This window comes from Eubalaena glacialis, chromosome 4 (assembly GCF_028564815.1).
Source record: "Eubalaena glacialis isolate mEubGla1 chromosome 4, mEubGla1.1.hap2.+ XY, whole genome shotgun sequence".
Classification (NCBI taxonomy): domain Eukaryota; kingdom Metazoa; phylum Chordata; class Mammalia; order Artiodactyla; family Balaenidae; genus Eubalaena; species Eubalaena glacialis.
The window spans coordinates 81,030,450-81,048,910 of NC_083719.1; positions in this window are offsets into that span (position 1 = coordinate 81,030,450).

Sequence of the window (18,461 nt, forward strand, 5' to 3'; positions counted from 1 at the left end):
GTAAGACTGACTTATCTTTTGAACAGATCTTCTCAATCATTAAAGGCTTGACTTATTGTCTGGTAAATGGACCAGGCTTCTCAGTCACAACCTGAACCTAGAATGATGGAGTGTTCTTCTTAGCCAACTGCCACACTACACGTGACATGACTACAGGACATAAGCAAACTACATAACTTTATTTTTTAATTAAAGTATAGTTGATTTACAATGTTGTGTTAGTTTCTGGTGTAGAGCAAAGTGATTCAGTTATATAAATATATACATATGCTTTTTCATATTCTTTTCCATTATGGTTTATTACAGGATATTGAATACAGTTCCCTGAGCTATACAGTAGGACCTTGTTGTCTATTTTATATATAATAGTTTGTATCTACCAATTCCAAACTCCCAATTTATTCCTACCCCACCCCCTTTTCCCTTTGGAAACCATAAGTTTTCAATGTCTGTGTGTCTATTTCTCTTCTGTAAATAAGTTCATTTGTGTCATATTTTAGATTCCACATATAAGTGATACCATATGTATTTGTCTCTCTCTTTCTGACTTACTTCACTTAGTATGATAATCTCTAGGTCCATCCATGCTGTTGCAAGTGGCGTTATTTCATTCTTTTTTATGGCTGAATAATAGTCCATTGTATAAATACACCACCTCTTCTTTATCCACTCATCTGTTCATGGACATTTAGGTTGTTTCCATGTCTTGGATATTGTAAATAGTGCTGCTATGAACATTGGGGTGCATGTATCTTTTCGAATTAGAGTTTTCTCCAGATACATACCCAGGAGTGGGATTGCTAGATTAAATGGCAACTCTATTTTTAGTTTTTTAAGGAACAGCCATACTGTTTTCCATAGTGGATGCACCAATTTACATTCCCACTAACAGTGCGGGAGGGTTCCCTTTTCTCCACACCCGCTCAAGCATTTGTTATTTGTAGAGTTTTTAATGATGGCCATTCTGACTGGTGTGAGGTGGCACCTCATTGTAATTTTGATTTGCATTTCCCTAGCGATGTTGAGCATCTTTTCATGTGCCTATTGACCATTAGCAAGTTACAGTAACTTTAGATATAATTCTGAAGTTTCACAAATGAATCTTCCTAACAAAGTCATGTTTTGCATCTAAATGTATTAGTGGGGATATTTTATTGATCATGACATCTGCTTTAGTAATGTGGTATGACAATCATTTAATGGTTTTTCTAAAGTATTCTGATTCTAAAATGAGCAATTAAGATAAATATAAAGGTGTGTGCCCACTTACTGCATATATTCATTCATTTACTTACTTATTTTTTCATTTATTCATTTAACTAATGTTTATTTACTATTGACTTCTGTTTAAGGTTAGGGGTCTGGAATTGGAAATGCAGCCATAAAAAAGACATGGCTCCAGCCATCCAGGAGCTTATTATTTAACTGGAAAGAAATATCCATGCAAAGTGCAGGTTATAGGGCTATGAAAGCAGCCCTTAAAAGGCTGAATTTTATTTAATTCACAGGAAAACATTAATGTTCGAGATTTATTACTTCAGTGAAAATCAACCTAATGTAACTCTAATATAGTTCTTGTTATTTTATTATAAAAATATTATCTTCTGAATTCCTTTTACTGCAAGTCTGGTAGTCATCCCAAAAGAAACAATGTTTTATTTGAAACACATTTGAAAATTTTTAAGGAGATCGAATGTGTGAATAATCTTTATACTATTAAAGTGCTGTGCTCTTTTGACTGCAATAGTAAGAAAATTCTTTCATTTAGCTTTTCTCAAGCCTTTACAGAATGATTTATATCTGAAAAAGTATAACACAGAGGGAGAGGATAGAAGGAGAAAAGGTCATTTCTTGACTTTCACATCGGCTATTATTGTGGTTGTTTTGCTTTTGCAACTAACAAAGAGAAAAATGCTGAGTAAACATACATCCATGTTAATGAAGTGGGGCAGAATTAGAGTTTTACTGATCTTCTATCTCCATATTTTTATGTAAGAAGGAGGTTTTATAATGTTTCTATTGATAGTATTTAATTTTCTGTTTTTATATAAAAACAAATCTTACAATGTTTAATTCATTAATCTATTCAAATTAGAAATATGTACAGTATGAATAGAGAACCAAATATTCAGTGTTATAAAGAAACATTGTTTTAGTGACTTCAGTTTCATAGAGAAAATGTTTCCAATGGTTTTAATCTGTAAAATATCCCTTTCAAGAGAGATTTTATATGGAAACTGTATGTAAAACCGAAAAATCAGGAGACTCCTAAACTTATATCCCGTTTGCACAAATCCCCTCAACCTCGAAAATGTCATCTCTGCAGAAGTACTAAACTCCACAACTTATAAGAAAAAAATCAAAACGTTATTTTTGTCACAGCATTCATTACCTCTGATGGCTGTAATAAGAGGCTGAAAGAAACAGGATAGTGGAACCAAGAAACATGATGAGATGGGCAGCACAATAAGTCTTTGGCCAACTGAGAAAGGAAAATCAATGGGTGCATCCATGGCAGAGGGCAGAAGTTACATGACTAAACATCCATTAAAAAGGACTTGTCTTGTACCCCATGCTCTATTCAAAGGACATCCCTCTATCAATAGTTTCATTGCTTAGATGCCTTAGGAACTAAGTGCCCAGTTTTCCACAGAAACCCCATCCAGAGTCCTGGCGTCTCAGGGATCCTATGTGGGAAGGAGTCCCAGCACTGTATTTTTGTTTGTTTTTTGTTTGTTTGTTTTTTGGCTGCATTGGGTCTTCATTGCTGTGCGTGGGCTTTCTCTAGTTGCGGCGAGCGGGGGCTACTCTTTGTTGCAGTGCACGGGCTTCTCATTGTGGTGGCTTCTCTTGTTGCGGAGCACGGGCTCTAGGCACACGTGCTTCAGTAGTTGTGGGGCATAGGCTCAGTAGTTGCTGCATGTGGGCTCAGTAGTTGTGGCTCGCGGACTCTAGAGTGCAGGCTCAGTAGTTGTGGCGCATGGGCTTAGTTGCTCCACAGCATGTGAGATCTTCCTGGACCAGGGATCGAATCCGTGTCCCCTGCATTAGCAGGCGGATTCTTAACCACTGTGCCACCAGGGAAGTCCCAAGAGTCCCAGCTTTATCCCAATCCTGGAATACTATAAACTTTCCTACTCCTCATATGAATGAACCCAGCCATCAAAGCCACCACCCTCATCACCTAGAAGCATCATTCTCCATCATCTCTCTCTTTTTTCAAAGTCTCGGTCCTTCTAAATCAAAGACTTGTAAATTGCATGATTTCAGGCAGCCCAATCCTTAACAGGAACATGGCTTTTTCAGACAGAAAGAATGTCACCTCTATCTCCTCTTTACCAAAGGGATACCAGAATCTACAAATTTGAAATCCCTGGGTAATTATATCTTCCCACAAGATGATGTCATTGTTAAATGTGTGTGTGTGTGTGTGTATATATATATATATATGCATATATATATGTATTTTTTTCCTCTGAATATTATAGCCAAAGCATCTGAATAAGTTGAGATACCCTACTTTTACTTAAAGTACAAGCTGACCTCCCTCCCCACATCTCTTGGGCATAAACCTACAGGTCCTTTGGCTTTCAGACTCCCTAGTTGCTGTGCTATGAGCCAGACCTATGCTATTAAGGGTCCTGAAATCAGGGCAAATGCCCAGGATAACCTGTCCTTGAAGAGCATACCTAGTTTTCCATAATTCCTGAGTAATGTGCTTCTCCCAGGCTGGGCTGCCAAAGGATCTGGCAAGTCACTTGATAACAACAGTTATTCATCCTCTCACACCCAAGAAATGCTATAATTCTTGAGAAATGACTTGAGTTTTCAGGGCTTTGAGCCTGTTTGTTGCCAGTTATAAGAATGAGCATACAGGCAATTCACTAAGAAATTTTGGTGAACCTCAGCATTGGTGAATTCATTACCAGTCCCAGCCTATACGTAACTGAGGTTATGCTAGGTTATACGTAACTAGGTTTATGCTAGGCAACCGTGTGTATATATTACCCCTAGGACACTAAGTTCTTTAGGAGCTGGAAACACGTCCTTTTTAAAAACAGAGTCTAGCAGAGTGTCTGGAACATTGTGAATAAATATAATAGATTATCATATTATCTTTTTGCATACAACTTACAAGGGAGATATTGCAACCATATTACGGATAATAAAATTGGCATTCAGAGAAATTAGACAATTTGCCCAATGACATTTTTTTTTAACATCTTTATTGGAGTATAATTGCTTTACAATGGTGTGTTAGTTTCTGCTTTATAACAAAGTGAATCAGCTATACATATACATATATCCCCATATCTCCTGCCTCTTGCGTCTCCCTCCCACCCTCCCTATCCCACCCCTCTAGGTGGTCACAAAGCACAGAGCTGATCTCCCTGTGCTATGTGGCTGCTTCCCACTAGCTATCTATTTTACATTAGGTAATGACATTTTAAAAGACAGCCCAGCATTCAAAATCTGAGGTCTAACTCTAAAATCTATGCTCTGTACTCTATTTTCATTTGTTTTCAGTTTAAATATAAATTATAAAAACTTACTTTCAAAAAAGAGTTGAAGCAACTTAAATATTAACACTTATATAACAAAACAGATTTTTTTTTTAATTTCAGAAACTTCCTATAATAAAGGAAATAATTATATATATTCTTTAAAACTTGAAATAAGCTGTTTGTTTCTACCAAGTGATACAATAAGATGTAAGCTCTTTAAAAGACAAAGCAAAGGAACATACAGTGGATTATATACATAGTTTAATTTGGTAACAAGTGAAAAAATACAAGTGCTTTTTGCTAGCACAATTTTTTTCTTATGATAAACATAAAAGAGGAAACAAGACTAAATTCTCCCTAGGACTAACAGGGACTCTAGAACTAATAAAATGATTAGATAACTAATAGTAAGAAAAGTTGTATTAGTTTTAGCTTATGATTCCATTGATAAGCTGGTGGAATAATGCAAGTGACAATAGCACTGTTGAGGTCTCTATTGATTGTGGAATCTATAGCTTATGATACATATTCAGTGATATTTTTTGAGTGGGGATTCCTGATATGGAATCTGTGAATATAAAATAGTCATCAAGGAAGCTCTCTGCACCCTTGAACTTATGTGTTCAGTTGTCTCAAGGTACTATTTTCTGGTGTTCATGTCAGTAAGTTCATCAGATTCACAAAGGAGATTGAGATCCCAAAACATTATGAACATTTTAAAATATTAGCAGTTATGAAAATTACCCAATAAAATAATTATTGCAAACACATAGAGTGTCTACCAGCTGCAAAATATATGCTAAATACTTCACAGGAAATAAATTTTCTGAACCTCACAGCTGCCAGATGAAGTAACTACCATTATTATCCCCACTTTCCAGATTAGTAAACTTAGATAAAGAAAGATTAACTAATTTTCCCAAAGTCACACAGCTATTAGGTAGCAGAACTAGGATTTGAATCCAGGGAGTCCAGCAAAGGAGTTTACATACCTAATCACCATACCATCTTGAAAGAATGGAAACTTTTTAGGTCAGGAAATCCTTGTTTTATTACCTGATTTTATTCCAAATGCTAAAATCAGACTTGACTTATTGCAGATGTTCAATGAATGTTTGCAAAATTAATGCTTCCCTTTTCTCTTCTTCAAATAGATACCATTACATGTGTGTTTTTTCCCCAAAATTCAATTCCTTAATATATCCTATTGATTATTATTTATAATTCTCATATAACCTTATTGGCCACTTTTTACTGAATGATCTGACATAACTATAAGAATATATATATTTCCTCTCTCTGAACTTTTAGAGTTATGTTCCTAAAAACCTTCACAGTAAGATAATTTGCACTTGAAGAACATAGTCTTATGAGAAGCATAAGTTAAAATTGCTAAAAGTCACAAGTGAATTGTAAAACCATGTATAAATATTTTATGTTTATTAAAATAAAATAGAAATCAATCCAATTAATTTCTGCTTATAATCTCTCAAAATATTTGTTCTCCACAATATTAATAAGATGCTTGAAATCTGTTTGCTTTGTTAAAGGTAACGTGCATAGCAAGAGACTTTTATCCCCATGCCTAATTCTCATCAATTCAATTCCGATTTTATGGTTAGGAATTTTTGACTCTGATCTCAGAAAACCCAACTGAGGATCTTGCAGTTCAGAATATCATCATAGCTAAACGGTAATATTCAGAAACATTAATATTTGCTCAAATCAACATAGCCAGGAAATTATGTTGAAACTCTCTTCCTCTATGTGCAGTTACAGCACCTTAGTTCTATCCATAACTTAATTCCAGCTCATGTGGGCATGAGGACTAAAACACTCTGACTTGACTTTTAAATAACTTATTTTATACATACACACACACACACACACACACACACACACATATGTTCCACAAAAACTAAATACCCTCATTTAAAAGGTACCTAGATCAAGAAACAGATAATAGCAGCACTCAAGAACTCCCCCTCCCCTTGCTACCTTCCAGTCATTCCCACCCCTACCCTTTACAAGAGTAAAGAGTATCCAGATTTCTTACACTATATATTAGTCTTATTTGTCTTGGTACTTTATATAAAGGGAACTATATAATATACAACTTTTTTCCTGACTTCTTTCTCTCAGCATTATGCTTGTGAGATCCACACATAATGTAGTGAGGAGGTGAGGAATGTTCATTCTTATTCGTGAACACATGTCTTTTGGTCAACACAGGTATATATTTTTGTTAAGTACATACCTGTAACACTGGTGCTTCATAAGCATGTATATATTCAGTGTGAACAGATAACGCCACACACTTTTCTAAAGTGACTGCAGTAATTGTCAACTCCAAGAGTAGTTTATGAAAATTTCTGTTGTTCCACATCCTCACCAGCACTTTGTATTTTCTGTCTTTTTTATTTTAGTAATTCTGAAGATTATTCAGTGATATCAAATTGTGATATATTTCTCTGTAATATGTATTTCTCAGATGACTAAGTTGCTCATTTTTTACATGATTATTCACAATTTGCATATTCTTTTTTTGTTAAGTGTTCCACACTTTCCAATTCTTATATTTTTAAAAATATATTCTGGTTATGAATCCTTTCTTGTATATATATACTTGCTGATAGCTTTTCTCATTCTGTTGATTGCTTTTTCATTATTTTAATGTCATCTTTTGCTAAGCAAAAGTCCATAGTTTTAGTGTATTCCAGTTTATTTTACTTTTGTGGTTAGTATTTCATTTGTGTCTTGTTTAAGAAAACTTAGCCTAGCTCAAGGTCATTCTCCTTTATTTTCTTCCAAAAGCTTTATTGTTTTGCCTGTCACACATTTAGATCTTCAATTCATCTGGAATTGATTTTTATACCTGGTATAGGCAGGAGTCAAATACAATTTTGTTTTCTTTATAGCTATCCAATTGATGCAGCACCATTTATTGAAAATACTATCCTTTCCCTACTGACACTCTGACTTAACTTTCTCTTTTCTCTTATCTTTTTTTTTTTTTTCCTGGCAGATACACTTTCCATTTTATATGCATATTCTTTTCTCAGCACCTTCCTTTATTTCTTTCATTACCAATATGTGTGGCTTAAAACCAATATATCTTGTTTTAAGGAAAAGATATACACACATAAATCTTGCATAACCACTGGAATTCTTTTAAATGGACCATCCTTGTCAGAGAGGGCAGAACCCTGTTATAATTACCATGATTAATTGGCTCAGCAACTCCCGGAATGGGCAGGTCTGTAATCGGTGGAGGGGAGATGGTGAGCAGGCAATCAGCACCTGTTCCATCATCCTCCTTGCATGGCTTCCCGTCCTGTGGAGCCAGGAGGTGTAAAAACTACATAAAACCACCACTACCACCGCCACTTTTTTTCTAGTTCCCCGTAGAGTTAGTGTCTATATGTTGTTGATTAGTCGAGTTCACACAAGATTTGAAAGACTGACAACAGCAGAGGATATCTTCCTGTACCTTTACCTATTTTTGTTCTTAAGTTCCGATGTGGAGAAGTTCACAATTTCCACAGCAGTGCTCAGCATCCTGTTTTAGTTTGGGGTACTGAGTAGTAGTTATATCTGTTTCCTGATTCCTAAACCAGAGCTCCATCAAGCATCCTTAGAGACTGAAATCCTGTTTTCCATTTTTGTATTTGTGACAGAAGTTAATAGTTTCTCCAAACAACCTTACCTGTTGCTCATTCTGGGAGGTTTGGCTGGAGATCTAGCTTCCAGCCCACCATTTCAATATTTCTAACAATTGTATAAGCATCTGATTTCCTGTAATAAACTCCTTGGTGCCTAAATAACTAGAGCAGCTTATTTCCTGCAATTTTACCCTATTGAAGAAAGGAGGGCTTACAAAATTTTACTGAAGGGCGAAGCACTGAAGGGAAGGAGGGCAAAAATTTCAAGTTGCAGCAATTGACTCCAAAACAGAATTTTGACCCTCAGAGGCAAGGTTGAATAATTGAAACATATATTGAGGGATATCAAGATAATGACACAATAGCACTGGTATTAAGGAAATAGTACCATGGAAGCAAATATGCTCATTAAATAATCATGTACTATAATTTGCTATTAATTGTCAACTTCATTCATGTATTTGCTAATTTCTTTCCCCTATTTGTCATTAACCAATTCAGGATTAGCTCATAATAAATAAATTTAGAACTCTGAACTCCATCCTTGCTGCATGATGTAGCTACATTGATCCAAATTTTCAATTTTACTATTTGTAATAGAGATGATTACTCAGAGGAAACAAAAAGAAGTAATTGATTCCTTTTCCTTTCTTATTATTTGTAACCCACCTAAATCCATAAAGGATCTGAGGTACCTTATATAATAAATCATTAAAATAAAGCTAAAATATGATGAGTCACTTTAAATCAAAGATAGTACTTGTGACAAAACATATAGACAGAGGCTAGAAGCAGCAACTGAGTACGAAGTTTGACTTTAATCCTCTTAGAAACCAAGGTAATAGAGAAAACATTTTTTCTATTACCTACATTTTATCATCTAAGGAAAGTTAAATTCTACACTATCAGGATAAACAAAGATTTTCCAAATATAAATTGTGAGAAAAATTTACAGAAAGAGCTGCCCAACTCTGTAGTATATTAAATGTAATAAACATAATATAATAAAATTTAAAATTGTAATACAATTTAAGATGTAATAAGAAAAATCTTAAACACATTTCTGTATTTGAAGATTAATGGTAGACTCTACACACTAACAGATCAAAATATATTAAACACCATTCTGGTTTTCTAGTGACATCCAATATTAATCATTTTAAAAAATAGACTGTAAACAATGAACTCAGTACATTTTAAAAAAATTATTGAGTTATATTATATCCAGGAACTTAATCAAATATGATTTATTGCATTTTCATAGGGCTTATCATTTGCTGACTTAATGACCTTATGGGAAAATAAATGTTTTGAAAATACAAAAGCAGAGGTAAAGTTGAAAATAAGTATAAACAAAATCTTTTTTTTTTTTTTTTACCAAAATCTTTATTTTTAACTTTGATTATTTTTAGGCTGTTCCTTTAAGAAATCTTTATGTTACCCAAAAACTGGTTTTGCCTCTTGGTGGGTATAGAGCCAAAAGACACAACAAAGCCAAAGAGCGGGAGAAGGAAGGATTTATTATTTAGAGTAAGTAAGGAGAACACCAGGGATCTTTCCCAAATCAGTGTCTCTTGGAACAGCAAAACTGGGGAAGTTTTAAGCTAAGGGTACAGGCATATTCATGAAGGGGCTTGAGCAGAGGAGAATTCAGCATAGAATTGGGGCCAAGGTCTACAGAGTCCAAGCTTTAGTTGATTGAGTCAGGAGGGTCAATATAATCATTCCATCCTTCACCTGGGTGCCTTAGTGCCTGCAGGACTCAAGGACTGTATCAGATTGTTATGCATATCCCTTGAGGAGGAACTAGGACTCTGTTTTGCTGCTGAACTATTGTTTTTTGACTGCTTTTCTTTTGTTCCTGCGTTCCCTTACTTCCCATAAGATCATTGATTACTGAGACCTGTTGAAGGGCAAGCATTGTGGCCAAGCTTAGATCACAAAACGGCTTAGGCCAAAAATGGCTTCTCTTATGTCAAGAAAGCCATGCCTGGTTCTCTTTCTCCAGGGACCCCGCACCCTATCTCCTTACACTTACTGAACCTATTTTCTAAAATATTGGTAGTATAAAGATATTTAAGACACCACACTTGCATGATCCAGTTTTTAGTCAAATGCTCTGATTCTTATTTTTTTAACATGGGTGAGGCAGAACAGATGAAACACAGACCTAACATTTCTGTTTTCCTGTTCTGAGCCATCTTTTTTTTTTTTTCTTTCCCAAGGTTTTAATAGCCATCCTCACAATGTTTCTGCTCTGAACCCTTGGATTCTTACCAGGTTGTTAAAGCTTTATTACAGGAGACTACTTTCATATTAATAATCTCTTACTTATCAAACTGATGTTTTACACCTCAGATTCCAGTCTTATTTACATTCTATCAGTTCTTGCCAGCATATGTTTTCTAGGTGTTGTAGCTTCTGCAATGTGTACTCTCTCTTTTTTATTGTGAAGCTGAGCTGTATTGGGATTTAACCCTCGTTATTTGTTGGGTTGTCAGGAGGAGATTGTTTTATAAGGTTCCTGTCTCCTTTGAGACCGCAGCATTGTCTTCCAGCATGGCAAATTATAATCTTCTAGTACCAAAGAGCGAAGGGCCACATCAGTAAACTCAGTGGGTTCAGGGGAATCTAGGATTTCAAGTTTCAGAGCTGTACTTGACCAGATTTCCTCATCTCAACATGAGGGTCCGGCTTCTTTCTTATTATGGCTTTAACCTTGGCTTAGGAAAACTCCTGGGACTGAAAATTCAACATTTTCTGAAGCTCCTCCATTACAGTTAAGTCCTAAACCTGGTCCTCTGCTCTGCCTGCCTTACAGATATAAATGGTCAGGGTTTCCATAATGTTGCCAAGGAGACACTGGCTTTCACACTGTGCCTTGAATTGGTGATAAATCACCCTAACCCTGTCATTACCTATTTCAACAAATCAATGGAAGTCAGCAGCACTTACTCAGTTCCATGGTATTTATGATTAAGTATCCTGTCATGCTTCTCCAGTTACAAAGATGCTGTACCAGGCAGGACATCCCCTTCCACTGATATCTCATTTCAGTTAACCACTGGTGGAATTTTTAACAACTTCATTGTTATAACATATCAGTGGCTATTCATACTCCGCTTACTACCAATTGTGGCCTCTCAGTGCAAGCTAGCTGACAAGTGATCCATTTCCAAAATCTCATTTTAGAGTGTGCTTTCTAGAACCATCTTTGATAGTGGCTGTCTTAAATTGTATTCCCTGGAAATAAACTCTGAGACAGTGTTGTACCAGAAGATTTACTGAATTTGTCTAGGCGTATACACCTGTAAGGAACGGAGAAAGACAAAATTGGACAGAGAAAGAACTTATCCCACAATGTGGTTGGAAGTGAGGCCTCAGCTGTTTTATGGAGAGCTCTGGAGCTAGCTGCTCTTTCAGAATTGTCCTGAGTTGAGACAAGGGAGCTAGAACTTGTATCCCTGAGTCAGTCAGTCACTGGCTTCAGACTGAACCCTGTGCAAGGCAACAACTTTATACAAGGGTGTTCCCTGTGGCCATTGTTAATTCCCAGTGAAGAGCACACAGTACAAGCCATCAGCTGCCAATATTCTTTGCAGCTGAGGGTAGGTGCATTGACCCTAGAGAGGGGGATCTAGGCAGAATATCATGGTATTCGCTATAACCTGAAAAAAGTATATGGTACAGTTTACCGCATTCAGGAGATTATTATAATCTATGGGCAAGAGGAAGCTAACATTTTTGAAACAATGAAAAGGACATTTATGTGTTTAATAATGTTGTGAGGTATTTGTTGTAAGTCCTATCAAACTATACATGTAGAACATATTGTGGGAGAGTCTAGCAAGTAAGGGCAAGCTGATATTCACTGGGTCTTAAATTTTTTCCCTGAGTATACCCATAAATTAGGAATTCCCACCATTTCTGCCCTCTCTTAGAAGTACTGGTGACAAGTCTTCTACCATTGTCTTGAGGTCTTCATTTACTTGTTCTGATGGATAGTCTTTTCTGATTGTGAGACAGGAAGAACTTGGCATCAGCTGGATAACAGCAGCCTTTTGGGTATGACAGGTTTTGCTTCTGCACAACCTGGGCTCATTACCTGTGTTTTCTTTCATGGCTTTCTGCCCTCACAGTGGCAAGTTCTCCTCACTGCCTTCTTCCCTCACCAGCTCTGTGAGGGAGCATCTGCAAATATCACACCTCACCTAACCCATCACTGCGTGTTCCAAGTTCTACTCTGGCTGCCTGATAGCATTCTATTTCTTCCCACACAGATAATCACATCTTCCTCTTCACTTCCACAGTGCTTTGCACATACCTCTTTTATCCCCCTGCATCAAAATTATTAGTGTTCCTGTCTGATGCCACTTGTCTTCCTCTTCCACACCACACGCGTGCTGCAGAAGGATGACTGAATCTTACTCATTTTTTTTTCTGTTCATTCACCAAATGATTATTATACTGGAAAGGCACCAGGAGATCCTCAGATACTTAAGGCAAACCACTGTTCTCAGTGAAATCATAATCTATTAAGGGAAACCAAACCATAACAAATAAATTGCAATGGATCATAATAATATTCCTACACTTTCATGTCTTTATATGTAAGCACTGAGTCTGGTAAATTTTGAACTATTTAATGATCCCTGAACACAGCACCTAAGTACAGACTTTGCTTTTCTCAGACATTTCCTTATGCCTGAGTCACTCTTCCTTCATCTAACTAAATCCTGTTCTTCCTTCACGACTCAAAGGAAGTGGGTGATCCTACTTTGAGAAGGTCTCCAAAGACTTAACCTGATATATTTGTTTGGGTTGGGTGAACTTCCTCTATACTTTCATAGCAAAACCCAAGCTCTATCTTAGCACTTATTAATGAATGCAATTATTTAAAAACAGTTGCTATTATTTATTAATAACTACTGCTCATTTACCATCTACTCTGTGCTGCCACTGTCCTATATGCTTTGCATGTATTTTTACAGTAATTTTTCATACAATCTTAGAAAGTAAACATTATTATTTTCATCTTACTGTAAGATAATACAGTAATCATTATCACTCAAAGGCAGTTTTTGGTGCCTGAGAATGATTTACCTATCATCCAAAACCACAGAATCACTGTCTTCTTCCTCTTGAGAAAATCTATTATACTTTACCTCTTGAGAAATATTTCCTGTGGAGGTTAGTGAAATAATAATATATCTAAGACATTCCCAAGTTCTCAGAGACAGTGCTATTTTTTCAAACAGTTATGTCCTTGGCCACCTAGATTCTCTCACTTTCTGATGTTGATTTGTATAGGAACACTGTGAAATTTCACAAAAGTATTCATTAGGTCATGGAGATGACATTAGATTTTAGAAACATTTAGCTTTATAGAAGAAAATGTGCATCAAGCCTGTTTAAATAATTCCCTCTTATTTACAAATCTCTTTCTAAATTGTTTAAATATTATCTTTCTACAAGTGTCATCCTTAACCCTGAGGTAATTCTAGTCTCTTTATAGATGTTCACCTGCCTCATTTAATTTACTGACAAAGAAAGAAAATGAAAATGGCCTACGGGTTAAATTTCTTCTGACAAGATGAAAACATTTTGTCAGAAATTCTGTGATCTTCTATTCAGGCTTGTGGAGCACTATTAAATATGAATCCAAACGGAAGACAAACAATGTGCATGTGTGTGTACGTGTATATGCATGTCTTTGTGTGTGTGTATATATATATGCGAAAAATAACCTGGAAATGTGTGACTTTCAAACAAGTGTTAGCTGAATTTTAAAGCAGTGTTTCAGAAATGTAGGCCTTAAAATGTTCTTCCAGTTAAGGAGAAAATAATTTTTTAGACTTTAAATCTTTACCACATTATATTTACTTTTTATTTTTGCAGCTGTTCTCTTAAGTATTATATTTGTATATATCCAAAGGATTTGATGATAGTGACTAATGTAAATAATTTCGTGGTCACTCTAACAGAACAAATGCATTGCTTTCATTACAGTCTTCTAATATCACAGTGTTCTTTTTCCTGAATTTTTAATAATTGTGGCTATCAGATGATGGAAATCATTTCATGCTCAATGAAAAGAAAAATAGATTTAACGCTCTTAGAAGTCAAAAGAACCACTGAAAATAGATCTCAATTTGCCTTTATAGCTTTCATTTCTCTTTGTGAGTCAAAGAAGTCACACGGGGAAAGAAACAGGTGCTGGAAGGCTGCTCTTACAAGAGACCGTTAGCCTCAGGAAATGATAAGCATTGAGAAATATTTTCTTTTCCCTGACTCACAGTCAGGTGCAACTTTCTCTGTATTTAGCTTGTCAAATGCCTATGTCTACCCACATCCTGTCTCTCTTTCTGATTTCTTGTTACTGAAAGACTCACAACAAAATGCTAGTTTGCTACAAGCTATAGTTCAAAATTTATTTAGAAAAAAAAAAAAAACTTTAGGTTGCTGTGCTACTTTTCTTCTGAAGCATTATAATTTTCTTTGTGAAAAGCAAATATAATTCTTCTTACAGGTCACTACTTTCAAGTAACATAGTATTTAACATAATGATCACCCCCTTGTAGAAAGAGGGAAAAAAACATGTTAAATCATTCCTTATTTTGAAGAGACATGAACAGGACTTTATTGAAACTCTTGTTTATAAAAACAGTAGGCAAAAAAATGAAGAAAGTAAATATGTATTCCTATCAAATTTTTTTATACTAATCATTAAAATGGAGTGGCATTATTATAGGGAAAGTTCAATCTGCCTATAAATATTAAATATCCTGTGAAACCATAATTATATACATTCAGGTATAGTTGAAACATAAAGAGCTCTGGTGAGCAAACTCCAAAACAAGCTGTCATTAAAAAGAATATTTTTGTCTTCTACTTACCAGAAATCAAAGAGCTGTTTGAAACAAAATACATACATGCCTCCAGCTTTAAAACAGAATATAAAAGGATATCAGATAATTTGTCCATCAAGTATTTTCCAGTGACTGAACTGTGTTTGAAGGAGTTGAACAGCACAGGCTAATGAAAAGGGGGAGAAAAAAAAGCCTATTATACAGCTGTAATTCTTTTCAGATAGTTCTTTAATACCCCTTTTCCTCTTCCGAAAACTTCCATTTCAAGATTGATGATTCATAATAACTTAATTTAAAAAATGTCAATGCATGGGAAGTAAGAATATTTGTTGCTTATTTGCTATATATTATGCCAATTTACCAAAAGAAATGCATCCAAGCATGCTGTGTGGTCTGATTTACTGAGCTATGACTGCTTATAAAACCTACAATTGGATCTGAAAGGCAAAAAGATTACATGCATGGGGCAACTGGATTTAAAGATCAGTGACTTGGGACTAGGTCCTTGGGCATGAATTTTATGATAGTTTTATACTTGCATTTATGTTTCATATAAATTTAAAAGCACTTGTCTATATCTGCCTTGCATTAGCTTCACTATTATAAAAATTCATGTCCAAATTAATATTTGTAATTATTGATAATTTTACTATTTTCTTCTTTATTCCTAATAATTATGTTTGCTTTAGGAAGATGATTTTAATCTTTCTCCCCATAACCCAAAATATCACAGTAAAAAAGGTGTTGGATTAATTGTTAGGAACTCTGTGTTCAAGGCTAGTTTGTCACAATGGCCTGAGACTCTTAATCTCTCTGGTGTTCAGTTTTCCTACTTGTCAAAACAAAGAAACACCCACTGTTATCTGATGTTTTCACTCACAGTGTAAAGGAAATGCTTGAGGTTTTAATGCCTATATTTTATCCTATTTACCAATATCAAAGCAAAGTAGAGAGGATATCTTATTTTTCTTCTCTCCTTTTTGTTTTCTGTAATTTACTTTCCTTCAAGAAGAGCATTTGAATTTGGTTAGAAGTCTCTAAGTCCACTTGTCTTCTGTGACATCCGAAGAAAAACCCCAAAAACAAAAAAAAACCTTTCCTCTAATTCAGGATTAGAGAGTTACAGAGCTTAGGAATTTAAGGAAACAAAATTAAAAATGATGTAACCATCCAACAGAGCAAATTTAATCTGTAAGTTAGATGTTTCTTGAGCTAATATGCCTTTCTCTTAACAACCAAGTTGTTTCTTCATATGGTTAATAAACAGTGATGATAATCAATAACCACTGAGTTCTATGTTGTAGGAAGTATACGTTTATCTTCATAAAAAAAAATCTCTGAAGAAACTGATTTCTGCTTTTTACATAAAGTGTTAGAGCCATCTTTACACAATATTACAACTTTTTTCTTACCTATATATCAACTCATTTATTTTTTGTGCCTTTTAACTACCTCTTATTTTATTTTTTTGTAAAATAATATATCACTTATTTTAAAACTTAAGTAAGTATTGCCTCATCTTAAATGATAGTATTTGGAAAAACACTTATATGAGAGTTAATGTGTTAAACTCGGTATTATTGAAATTTAAAAATGTCCATCTTTGAATTATAAAGTCTTCTGAGATGACCCCAGATTTACATGTACCACATTGTGGTACACTCTATAATGGGTACTTGAAGAAAAAGTTTCTTGATAATTAAAAAAAATTTTGTTTGGCAATAAAAGTGATATCTGTCGCAAAGAATGAGAATTTTATGTCCTTTCAGCTTTCATAGATCCCATATTTTATTTTTTAACCATATTGAAAAAAAACTTTCCTCACTTCTATGCCTGTGAAATTTAGTTGGGTTTTTCCCCCCATTTTAAATAAACATTAAAAGGTAAGAGAGAAAATATTCAGTTCTGAAATATTTCAATTGAAGTGAGTAGAAAAGATGAAATACCATTTAAAGGAAATGAAAACAATTTCACAGTTATCTCATCTGGAGCATACTAAAGAGCTACATATAGAGAACAAGAAGTATTTTATGGGCAAAGAAAATGGAGTTTAGTTATCAGACAGCTATCACCCACAAAACCTAAACCCTTTCACAGTGTAAAGGGTACTTCCCATGGAAGAGATTGAGTTATGATATTGTGCAAAAAAAATATAACCAACACCAAAGAAAAGTTTCTTGAGATAGGCTGATAATTCTAACTACTATTCTACATTTCATAGTTTTTTTTTTTTAATTTAGAATTCAATAATATAGCTTTCAATTCAAAGCAATACCTTTAAATATCTAGATTTTTATTCTGATATTTCAGATTTACGTTGAATTTCTAATTCCAGAATCAGTGGTTTTATTTAGATGTTTGTAACAATTGAAACAATACAGGAAGTCCTCATGGAAGTTTTATTTTATTTTATTTTTATTGAAGTACAGTTGATTTACAATATTATATTTGTTTCAGGTGTACAGCATAGTGATTCAGTATTTTTTACAGATTGAACTCCATTAAATGTTACTACAAGGTAGTGGCTGTAATTCCCAGGGCTATATAATACATCCTTGTTACTTATCTATTTTATACATAATAGTTTGTATCTCTTAATCCCATACCCCTAATTTGCCCCCCCTTCCCTCTCTCCTCTGGTAACCACTAGTTTGTTTTCTATGTCTGTGAATATGTTGCTGTTTTGTTATATATATTCATTAGTATTATTTTTTAGATTCCACATATAAGTAATATTATACAGTGGTTGTCTTTGTCTAACCTGTTTCACTAAGCATAGTATTCTCTGTGTTCATCCATGTTGCTGCCAATGGCAGAATTTCATTCTTTTTATGGTTGAGTAGTATTCCATTATATATATGTATGTATATGTGTTTGTGTGTGTGTGTATATGTATATATGTTACATCTTCTTTATCCATTCATCTCTTGATGAATACTTAGGTTGCTTCCATATCTTGGCTATGTAAATAATGCTGCTGTGAATGTTGGGGTGCATATATCTTTTTGAATTAGTGATTTCATTTTCTTTGGATATATACCCCAGAGTGGAATTTGCTGGATCATCATATGGTAGTTATATTTTTAGTTTTTTGAGGAACTTTCATACTGTTTTCCATAGTGGCTACACCAATTTACGTTGGTTCCCCTGGACTAGGGGTCCCTTATCTCCACATCTCACCAACATATGTTATTTGTAGACTTTTTGATGATAGCCATTCTGACAGGTGTGAGGTGATATCTCATTGTTGTTTTGATTTGCATCTCTCTGATAGAGATGCTGAGCATTTTCTCATGTGCCTATTGGTCATCTGTATATCTTCTTTGGAAAAAGGTCTATTCAGATCTTCTGCCCATTTTTAAACAAGTTGTTTGTTTTCTTGATATTGAGTTGTATAAGCTGTTTGTGTATTTTGGATATTAACC